Raw genomic sequence first — 11,915 nt, 5'->3', positions numbered from 1 at the left:
ATGTGACTGCATGATTTATATGTCATTGATTTATGCTGCATTCATTTGCATACTGAGCTATCTCCTTCGAGATGTCTGTTAGTAGGGTTTTTCCCTATCCTATTAGTGTTTGGACTTCCATCGATTTGGGTCCTGTATATCCACTGGTATTATGGTATGGAAGCCACCTCCTAAAGCGACGGCACAGCGTGCTACATACCAGGGCCCGGTCTGTCTCTGTTATCTGATCCTTGACCTCGAGTTTATAGGGAGTTCACTTTGCATGTATGTATACTCATACTATCGTACTAAGCGTTTTATGCTCACGTCTCGTACTCTGTGTTTCTGGACACCCTATTCCATGGGGCAGGTTTGCGATTGGACGAGGCGAGTGGATTCAAGAGGGGCTAGTCAGTGGTTGGCCAGCTGGAGCTTCGTCTAGGTTTTATTTCTGTTGTTTTGGGTTGATACAGCTATTCGATTTTGTTGTATAATATTTGGATAAATTACAGATTCCTTTTCTTGGGATTGTTTATGTTTATGGTTTCCGCAAGTTTATTCTGATATCTATTTTATTAAGTTAATTGCATGCCTAAGTTCTGTTTAGTAGGTGATCCAGGTAAGGGTCACTACATTTATGGTATCAGAGCATGCAAAAGTATTCTTGGGATTTAGTCTCATCATGAGGTATTTTTGTAGATGGCAAACTATGATGATGAGAGTAGCCACGAAAGTGGAGGCGGTCGTTGGCGCGATGCCGACCGTGAGCGTCGTCGAGAACGGCGTCATCGTCATCAAGATGACGAGCGTTTCACTGTGCGTCAATTCTTAGCTATGGGTCCTAAGCCCTTAGTTGGAGGTGAGTCTCCGGAGGATGCGGAGAACTGGTTAGACCGCATGGAGATGACTTTTCAGACTTTCCACTGCACCGAGGAGCAGAAGATGGAGACCCTAGGTTATCTTCTGGATGGACGTGCATGCAGATGGTGGAGGTTTACTTCTGCACCTTTTGTTGCAGTGAGAGGAGTGGCCACCTGGGCCGAGTTCCGCACAGCTTTTCAGAAGCTGTATTTTCCTCCTGCACTCCATCAGTCAAAGGCAGGCGAGCTACTAAGTCTGCGACAGGGAGCCATGTCTATTGATGAGTATCAGCAGAAGTTCTTTGATCTGCTATCCTATTGCCCCGAGATTGCCGACAGCTCCGAGATGAAGTATAATCTGTTCCTTCAGGGCCTTAACCCTGAGATCCATGACCGTGTGGCGGTTGGCGACGACATGTCCTACGAGGGTTTGGTGAGCCGTTGTCACCAGGCGGAGGACAGCATGCGGCGAAACAGGTCTTTCTCTCAGTCGAGACCTGCTAGTTCTTTGGGTCCCCGTGCCCAATCTTTCAAGAAGTCTGGATCTACTTCTTCTTCCTCTGGCTCTGCTGGTGTTGTCCGTTTTGGAAAGAAGGACAAGTTTGATCACTATGGGAAGAACCATCCATCCGACAAGTGCCGTAGAGCTTCTGGGGCTTGTTTTAATTGTGGAGAGACTGGTCATATCCGGAGGGATTGTCCACTATCTGGGGGAGGCGGTTCAGGTTCAGGTTCAGGATCTGGTTCTCAGGCCACCGTTCAGCAGAGGTCGCAGGGACAGCCTGCTGGGAGTTTTCATTTGAGGCCACGAGCTTCTGGCAAGGTGTTTGCCCTGAGACATGATCAGGCAGTGGAAGAGAATGAGAAAGTCATCGCAGGTACATTTCTGCTTTATGGTATACCTGCTCTTGTACTTATTGACACTGGTGCATCTCATTCCTTCATCTCTGCACATTTTGTTAAGAGGTATAAGTTACCATGCATTGCACTAGACGTAGTAATGTCTGTTTCTACTCCGACGGGCCAATCTGCTTTGGCTAAGCGTCTAGTGATGGGTTGCCCTTTAGAGTTTGAAGGGAACATTCTGTTAGCGAATCTCATGGTCCTGGCGATGGACGACTTTGATTGCATTCTGGGAATAGATATGTTGACTACCTATCGAGCTTCAGTGGACTGCTATCAGAGATTAGTACGCTTTCATCCGGAGGGAAGTTAGAGCTGGTTTTTCTATGGAGAGGGAGCGCGACCCTCGATGCCTTTGGTATCAGCTTTGAGAGCTTGTCGAGCTCTAGAGTCTGGCGGGGAAGGCTACCTTATCTATGCAGTTGATTTTTCCGCTGAGAGCGTTGGGATAGAGAGTATTCCGGTCGTGGATGAATTTCCAGATGTTTTTCTTGATGAGATTCCGGGTTTTCCTCCTGCTAGGGAAGTAAAGTTTGGCATAGAGTTGATGCCAGGTACTTCGCCTATTTCTCGAGCACCGTATCGTTTGGCTCCGTCAGAGATGCGTGAGTTGAAGAATCAGCTAAAGGATCTTTTGGACAAGGGGTACATTTGTCCTAGTGTATCTCCTTGGGGAGCTCCTGCTCTTTTTTTAAAAAGGAAGGATGGGTCTATGCGGCTGTGCATTGACTATCGGCAGCTGAATCGAGTCACTGTGAAGAACAAGTATCCGTTGCCTCGTGTTGATGACTTGTTTGACCAGCTGCAGGGCACATCAATTTACTCCAAGATTGACTTGAGATCTGGGTATCATCAGTTGAGAGTCCGTGATCAGGACGTAGCCAAGACTGCATTCCGTACTCGCTATGGGCATTACGAGTTCCTAGTGATGCCATTTGGTTTGACCAATGCGCCGGCTATATTCATGGATCTGATGAACCGTGTCTTCAGGGAGTACTTGGACAAGTTTGTCGTGGTCTTCATTGACGACATCTTGGTGTATTCGCGTAATACGGAAGAGCATGTTTCTCACTTGCGGTTGGTACTACAGACTCTTCCGGATGAGCAGTTATACGCCAAGCTGAGCAAGTGTGAGTTCTGGATGGATCGAGTGGTCTTTCTTGGCCATATCATATCCAGGGAGTGGATTTCTGTTGATCCAAGCAAGATTGAGGCGGTGCTTAATTGGTCGCATCCGACGATGCTTGCTGAGATCCGTAGTTTTTTGGGTCTAGCAGGTTATTATCGTCACTTCATTTTGAACTTCTCTCAGTTAGCTCGACCTTTGATGCAGCTTACCCGCAAGGGTGTGGATTTCGAGTGGTCCTCCGAGTGTGAGGAGAATTTCTGTGAGCTTCGATGGCGGTTGACTTCTGCACCGGTGTTGGCATTACCGTCAGGATCTGGAGGGTATGTGGTATACACGGATGCTTCTCTTCAGGGGTTAGGTTGTGTCCTGACTCAGAATGGGCATGTGATCGCATACACTTCTAGACAGCTGAAGCTTCACGAGGACAACTACCCAGTCCATGATTTGGAGTTAGCAGTCATTGTGTTCGCTTTGAAGATCTGGCGTCATTATCTGTATGGCGAGAAATTTGAGATCTTCAGCGACCATAAGAGTCTCAAGTATTTGTTCACTCAGGCAGAGTTGAACATGAGGCAGAGACGTTGGATGGACTTGCTTAAGGACTATGATTGCGAGATTAAGTACCATCCGAGAGCTGCTAATCTCACTGCTGATGCTTTGAGTCGCAAGGTGCGACTATCCGCACTTCAGACTTGTTCGATGTCTAGTGCGATCAGTGACTGTTGTACTTCTGGATATACATTCAAGCATAAGAAAGGTATACAGAGTATCCAGATGTTTGCGATATTATCTGAGCCAGCTTTGTATTCGAGGATTCGAGATGCTCAGATGTCTGATTCAAAGACCCAGCGTTTAGCTCGTCTAGCTAACGAGGGTAGCTCGTCTGGATTTCATTATCAGTCAGATGGCTTTCTGTGTTTGTCTGGTAGGCTTGTGATTCCGCAGGATGAAGAGTTGCGAGAGAAGATTTTGTCTCAGGCACATCGCACTAAGTTGAGTATTCATCCTGGGAGCAACAAGATGTACAAAGATCTACGTACTCATTTCTGGTGTAAAGGAATGAAACGCAGTGTTTATCAGTTTGTTTCGAGATGTTTGGTGTGTCAACAGGTCAAGGCAGAGCACCGACGACCTGAAGGATTGCTTCACAGTCTGCCTATTCCTGAATGGAAATGGGAGTTTATCACAATGGACTTTGTGACCCATTTGCCGGTATCCCCGAGGAACTGTGATGCTATCTGGGTTGTGGTGGACCGACTCACCAAGTCAGCGCATTTCATTTCTTATAGCCGGGAGTACAATGTGGATCGTATGGCTCGGTTGTACATTCAGAAGATCGTTCGACTTCATGGAGTGCCTGTGAGCATTGCCAGCGATCGGGACCCCAGGTTTACTTCTAGATTCTGGGGGAGTGTTCAGTGTGCGATGGGTACTACTCTTAGTTTGAGTACTGCCTATCATCCGGAGACTGATGGTCAGTCAGAGTGCACTATCCGTACTTTGGAGGATATGCTTAGAGCGTGCGTCATGGATTTTGGTTCAGCCTGGCAGGATCATTTGCCATTGATCGAGTTTGCGTACAACAACATCTATCATACTAGTATTGGGATGGCACCTTTTGAAGCGTTGTACGGGTGATGTTGTCGTACTCCACTCTTCTGGGAAGAAGTGGGAGAGAGACAGGCTGAGGGATCGGAGCTTATCCAGCAGGCAGTAGACATTGTTGATCAGATCAAGAAACGGATTAAGACTGCACAGGATCGTCAGGCCAGCTATGCTAATACCAAGCGTAGGCCTTTGCAGTTCGATGTCGGGGAGAAAGTGATTCTGAGAGTGTCACCTTTCCGCAAGATTCTCAGATTTGGCCTTAAGGGCAAGTTGTCTCCCAGATTTATCGGTCCGTTTGAGATCTTGGAGAGTATTGGCGATTTGGCTTATCGACTAGCTTTGCCACCGCATCTTTCCAGTATTCACGACGTGTTTCACGTATCTCTGTTGCGACGGTATGTGGCGGATGAATCTCATATTTTGCAGCGGTCTGAGGTTCAGGTGAGCAAGGATTTGACTTATGTTGAGAAACCTATTCATATCCTGGATTATAAGGATAAGTTTTTGCAAAACAAAGTCATTCCTTTGGTTTTAGTTCAGTGGCAGCGCCGAGGCACTGAGGAAGCTACTTGGGAGCTTGAAGACAGGATGCGTGAAGACCATCCTGAGTTGTTTTGATTTCATTTTTGATTTGTATTCAGTTGTAAACTCTGTAAGCGTTTGACTGGAATATAGAATGTTTCTGATTTCTATTTTACATTCAGTACTTAAGATCTGTTTTCGAGGACGAAACATCTTAAGTGGGGGAGAATGTAGTAGCCCATACCCGAAATCAGCGATTAAGTGTTAATCAATTCATTAATCCTACTAATTAAGATTAAACATGATTAAGGGAACTCTTAATAGGTTAACGGAGTCCGGAATTGGATTCAGAACACTTGAAAATGGTTTGAGGATCATTGAGTTTGGAGGCTCCGAAGTCAAGGTTCGGACGGTCCGAAGTCAGGGTTCGGACGATCCGAAGAGTGGTTCGGACGCTCCGAACGTGCTGCCGATAGTCGTCATGGATGACATCATCATGCTGATGTAAGTAATGACGTAATATCGGGTTCGGACGACCCGAAGCCCGGTTCGGATGACCCGAACGTGTTCGGACGACCCGAAGTCCAGTTCGGACGATCCGAACTCCGTCTATAAATAGAAGGGCAGAGATTCAGATTTAGACGCACCAATCATCTCTTCTCTCTCGATTCCTTAGCCTTCTAACGCAGATCTAGGGAATTCTAGGCGTCCCATCGGGAATCCGGAATTGGCATAGCGATCCAGGTGTCGTAGCAGAGCTGTGGCCTAGTTTTGAGTTACTCGACAGCAAAGGGCTAACGACGGACGAAGGTATAGCTTTTGCTTTCTATAAATATTTAGGAGTATGCAATAGCTTAGTTAAGGCTTTTAGAGCGCTTTAATGATAGTAGTATCATTTGGCAGTGTAGAGCAGATTATAGGCGTGGACCTAGAGTTGGTAGAGCTTGCACTGATTTGAGGTACGAAAGTACTGTTCGAGATATCTTGACTGAGTATGCATGTATTATGTGACTGCATGATTTATATGTCATTGATTTATGTTGTATTCATTTGCATACTGAGCTATCTCCTTCGAGATATCTGTTAGTAGGGTTTTTCCCTATCCTGTTAGTGGTTGGACTTCCATCGATTTAGGTCCGACATATCCACTGGTATTATGGTATGGGAGCCACATCCTGAAGCAACGGCACAGCGTGCTACATACCAGGGCCCGGTCTGTCTCTGTTATCTGATCCTTGACCTCGAGTTTATAGGGAGTTCACTTTGCATGCATGTATACTCATACTCTCGTACTGAGCGTTTTATGCTCACGTCTCGTACTCTGTGTTTTTGGACACCCTATTCCATGGGGCAGGTTTACGATTGGACGAGGCAGGTGGATCCAAGAGGGGCTAGTCAGTGGTTGGCCAGCTGGAGCTTCGTCTAGGTTTTATTTCTGTTGTTTTGGTTTGATACAGCTATTCGATTTGGTTGTATAATATTTGGATAAATTACAGATTTCTTTCCTTGGGATTGTTTATGTTTATGGTTTCCACAAGTTTATTCTGATATCTGTTTTATTAAGTTAATTGCATGCCTAAGTTTTGTTTAGTAGGTAATCCAGGTAAGGGTCACTACAATACAAGTGATTTTACGAAAAATCAATAAATCCTAAACTTTTCAACAAGTTGAGAAATCAAACTTGCATCATAAATAATTAGAGTATAAAATAAATAGATGCAATTCCCGTAAGCCTAAATTTTAAGAGACATAAAAGATCTTCGAAAAACACTAAGCACTAAGTATTGTCTCCGATGTCTTCAACATCAACGACAACATGGGGACACACAATAACGATCTTTGCAAAATCGTCTTTATAAACCTTAAAATCTTCGATCGGAATTCTTCAAGGAATGCTACGTGAGTTGTCGTCTGAAGCTCTCTATGACTTGTGCGTGAAAATCCTCTTTTTATAGATTTGAATCCAAAGCTTATTGATTTTCATAAATAGAGTCCTACAAGCATAAGGAAACAATTTTAAGTAGGAATAAAACTCTATTAAGCATATCAAATCATATCTTGATAATATCATACAAAAATATATCTATAAATTTCCTTATCAAGATATATTTTAACACGAAAAATATATTTTGAATTATTCAAGGAATATTTACCAAATATATTAACTTGTCTAGAAAGCAAAATCAAATAATATTCAATATTCCCAAAGTCGAGAATTTTAAGAAATTAAAATTATTTTTAATGACTATGAAAACGTGATTTTGTAAATTTTGAAACAACAATAGATTATTAATAGATGGCATATAAATAAAAATCAAGCCCTATACTATAGGGCTGGAAAAAATCTCATAAATCCCGACCCGTCCCGTTTTCCAACCCGAGCCCGACCCGAATATTTCCCGACCCGAACATTTCCCGACCCGACAAGTCGGGATTTCTCCCCGTCCCGATCAGTATCGGGAGAGGGAACGGGTAAATAATTTTTTCCCGACGGAAATCCCGACCCGACCCGAATATTTTAATAATATTTTTTATATTAATATTTTTTATTTTAATTTTTTATTAGTCAAACTAGGGTTAAAGGAAAATGACTAGACGTTTACTTTCATGTCCATTCTCTCTTCCGCTGAGTTCCACCGCCCTCAACAAATAAATGAGAAAATGCTTTCTCCCTCAAGATTGAAAAATCCTTGTTGCTTTTGGGTAATTTATCTATTAAGATTCTCTATTTCTTGCTTATTTCAAATTTTTTTTGCTTAATTTACGACTTGATCCATTTAAGCAGTTTTTTAATTTCTTGTTTAATTTTTGGAATTGAATTACGATTTCAAAATAATTTTTGCTCTTGGCAGGTACTGATGAAATCATGAAAATAAGCTTCTTTCAGCCTCTGGACATTCCAAGGACCCTTCTGAAACACTACAAGGTTGGGAATTTGTTATGACTTATGACAGAGCATAATTATATGTTCGGTGTAAATTGTTGTTTTCATTTTTAAAATTTCACTAAATTAGCTGTTAAAAATTGCTTCTGAACTAATTTATGATGTTAATGTTGGAAACTTATAGTATATCATTATATCTCATGTCCATATTCTGATGTTTATTCGATTTATGGATTAATGATATGTTTAGCATTCAGTTCGACAATGTTGGAAATGGGTTTTAAATTTTTTATTTCCAATTTATATCTTACGTATCATATTTTTGTGTGTTTTTATAATATAAATATAACTATTGGTCTTCATTTTATTTTGATGATTTTATTATTTGATTTTTGATGTCGTTTGTTAATTAGATAGAAATAATCACAAATTTTATGTTATTTTACTTCTTATGATAGAGAATAGAAAATGAAATGCACTTTCTAATTTCAATGCATGTTATCACTGCTAATAACCATGAGAAATCTAGTTAAATACATTTGATGCATTGTACTTGTATCTGTGTAGATAGTGTAGTTTTGTTTTATCAAGACTCAAATGATTACTACTTCAAAATCAAATAATCTGTCTTGGAAGTGCCTTTCTGACTTTGATATGAGTTTATGCGTGTTTGAGAAAAATCCCTTACTGGAAAATTTCTTGCTTATTTTCAAGCTTTTTTTTTAATTACTAAGAAAGTCATGTTCCTAAGTACTAGGTTTTGTTACTTCTTATTCTGAAAATTCTTTCTTTTTTTGTTATTCCGCATAACTATATGTCATTTGTTTTTAATGAAGTGAACATGGATGCATCTAGCAGAAGCAGTAGTGTTCCTTCCACCACTGGACCTCAAACACAATCTTCATCCAAAACACCGACCATTCATGAGGAGGTAGTGTGTTGGAACACGGTTGTTCTCCGGATCGAAAAATAAAGTGATACCCGGTGCAGCGGAAGTTTTAAAATTTTATATTTAACGATTCCATATGGGTATCAAATTCCTATGATTAAAATTAATAACATATAATTTAAACAATATAAATTTTACCTTAAAATCTCGAAGCGAGATTATGGACACCAACAGATTAATCTGCTCTTGTTGTATATCCCAGGAACTGATGAACGAACGTTTCTTCAATCAGGTCCACGAACGGAAATTTAATCCCTCTGATAGACTGCACTAGAAAGTCTATCAGAAGTTTCTACGAAAAGAAAATTAACAGATTTGATCCGTTAAACCAGACTGCAAATTCGAAATTCACAGGCTGGATTTTTCGAACAGAGAGAAGAGAGGGGGCGGCCACACCTAGAGAGAAAAACTAGGGTTTTCGAAAATTTTGTGACCAGTTGTGTGTAATTTCTGTACTGCAATAATTTATTTATAATGTGGGCTGCTAACAGCTTAGGGCCCATTAGTCATAAGTTCAAGCCTGACAAGCAAAGCCCGCATGTTCAGAAATTAATATAAAATTTATCGTGACTCAGATTGATAAACCAATTTCACCAATGTGCACAGAAACCATTTCTGCATCTTTTAAAGTCAAGATAAATTTTCTGAATCCGAATTCAGTGGTTTCCAAAAATGTCCATCACTATGTCATTTTAAGAAATCTTACTCCCTCTAATTTTAAATAAGAAGTCCCACATCTTTATTCACTAAATTTAACTCTTTAAATTTAATTATCTCAACGAGGATTAAAAAATTCATTACTTGTGTGACCCTCAATGGTTCAGGGATACAGCTAGCCGTGGGCTCACAACTCCTTGTGACTCGGAACAACAATTTTTGACTTGCCCATCGAATCATGGTAAGAGCGCCTAGCAACATCGCCCCATGATTCCCTAGGTATCACTGATAGTGCCTGCAAGAACCAATAGATTTTGGTTAGCGTACAGTACGGTCCCTTCATCCATATATCCCGATCGAATCAACATCCATTGGTAAATCGAGAGTCGTTCGAGATTCGATAACTATGCAATGCATCTTGAAGATCAAATAGTGACATCGCATGTGCTACTAGGAAACCAAGTAACCTAAAACATATCATGTACTCTGGCCAGAGATTCGTCACACTAATATCTCCTCAGATTTCATAGGATATCCACACTCGCAAGTATGTGGTGAATCCTTGACAACAAAGCATCGACTCCTATATGTGTCGTAACAGTACCCAATCCCGACACCTGATGACCCCAATAGAGTCGGTAAACGAGTCAAAGTACAGTACTAGCATATAGAGTCTCAATGATGTTTCAAGTAGTAAGGACTAATGGTGTACAACAAAAAACGCGGACTTTATCCACTCGATAAGTGATAACCACTTGGAAAGTCCAGATAGGGTAGTTCGATCATTCATCATATGAATATCCATTTGCATTCTTTGAACATCTCTATGTTTCATACCAATGAAACGTGGTACTCGGCATCGCAAATGCTAGTCTCAATCTCGAGCGATCCTTATCCTTATTAACGGACGGCTCAATCGACTAGGAACTGTTTAGAATATACAGTGATTATAAGATGTGTTACATGATAGTCATCCCCATGTGCTACCACATCTTACATACACTATAGTATATTCAAGGTCTTTATCTAAACATCTTATAGTATGTCACAACATAATAATATGATAAAAGATAAAGTAAATGCCATTATAAAAGTGTAAATTATATTAAACAAAAGATTGTTTATACATAGAGTCATAAAAGCCCTTAGCCACAAGTTGGCTCACCAGGCACCCACTCTTTCAATCTCCCACTTGCCCTAAAGCCAACTAGTCATACTACGTAGTCCCATTGCTTCGCGATGTTTGTCAAATAATGGTCCTGGCAAGGGCTTAGTAAGTGGATCAGGGATATTGTCTGCAGAGGCCACTCTCTCGACAGTGATGTCTCCTCTTTCCACGATCTCCCGGATGATGTGGTATTTTCTCAGTACGTGTTTGGATCTTTGATGAGACCTTGGTTCCTTTGCCTGAGCAACGGCACCCGTGTTGTCTCAGTACAACGGGACTGGACCAACAGCTTCAGGAATTACACCCAACTCTTGGATGAATTTCCTTATCCAAACGGCCTCTTTAGCAGCAGCTGATGCTGCAATGTATTCTGCCTCAGTGGTGGAATCCGCTGTGGTGTCCTGCTTGGAACTCTTCCAAGAGACAGCACCGCCATTAATCATGAACACAAATCCAGAGGTTGACTTCGAGTCATCCACGTCACTTTGGAAGCTAGAGTCGGTATAGCCTTCCAATTTCAGTTCTTTTCCTTCATAAACCTTGAATACATTCTTAGTTCTTCTCAAGTACTTAAGAATATCCTTCACGGCTTTCCAATGCATTTGACCGGGATTGGCTTGATATCTGCTCGTGACACTCAGAACAAATGCCACATCCGGTCTGGTAGATATCATCCCACACATGATACTCCCTATGGCTGACGCATATGGTATGTGTGTCATTTTTTCTATCTCTTCGTCAGTCTTGGGACACATAGACTTGGATAGAGAGACTCCATGACACATTGGTAGATGTCCTCTCTTGGACTCATCCATTGAAAACCTTTTCAATATAGTGTCGATGTAGATAGCTTGAGTAAGTCCTATCATTCTCTTAGATCTATCTCTATAGATCTGTATCCCTAGAATATAGGACGCCTCACCCAAATCCTTCATCGAGAATCTACCTGACAACCATATCTTTGTTGACTGCAACATCCCTACATCATTCCCAATGAGTAAGATGTCATCAACATAAAGTACTAATAATGTCACAGCATCCTTAACTACTTTCTTGTACACGCACGGTTCCTCCGGGTTCTTGATGAAACCAAAATCCTTTATTGTTTCATCAAATTTCTGGTTCCAACTTCTTGATGCTTGTTTGAGACCATAAATTGATCTCTGAAGCTTACATACCTTATGCTCGCTTCCCATGGATGTGAATTCCTCAGGCTGCATCATATAGATCTCTTCCTTAATGTTTTCATTAAGGAA

General features: G+C 41.5%; 1 long non-coding RNA gene across 1 annotated transcript; it reads left to right on the top strand.

The window, feature by feature from the left end:
* The first annotated feature begins 7,603 nt into the window (after positions 1–7,603).
* Positions 7,604–9,030, top strand: LOC140885420 (uncharacterized). The gene is made up of 3 exons (XR_012150931.1): positions 7,604–7,704; positions 7,854–7,927; positions 8,722–9,030. It is a non-coding gene; the product is annotated as an uncharacterized lncRNA (long non-coding RNA).
* Positions 9,031–11,915: the final 2,885 nt, after the last annotated feature.

Source organism: Henckelia pumila, chromosome 2, assembly GCF_033568475.1.
Source record: "Henckelia pumila isolate YLH828 chromosome 2, ASM3356847v2, whole genome shotgun sequence".
NCBI classification, from domain to species: Eukaryota; Viridiplantae; Streptophyta; class Magnoliopsida; order Lamiales; family Gesneriaceae; genus Henckelia; species Henckelia pumila.
The sequence above is the reverse complement of the archived record's forward strand: the minus strand, read 5'-3'. Positions and strand labels throughout refer to the sequence as shown.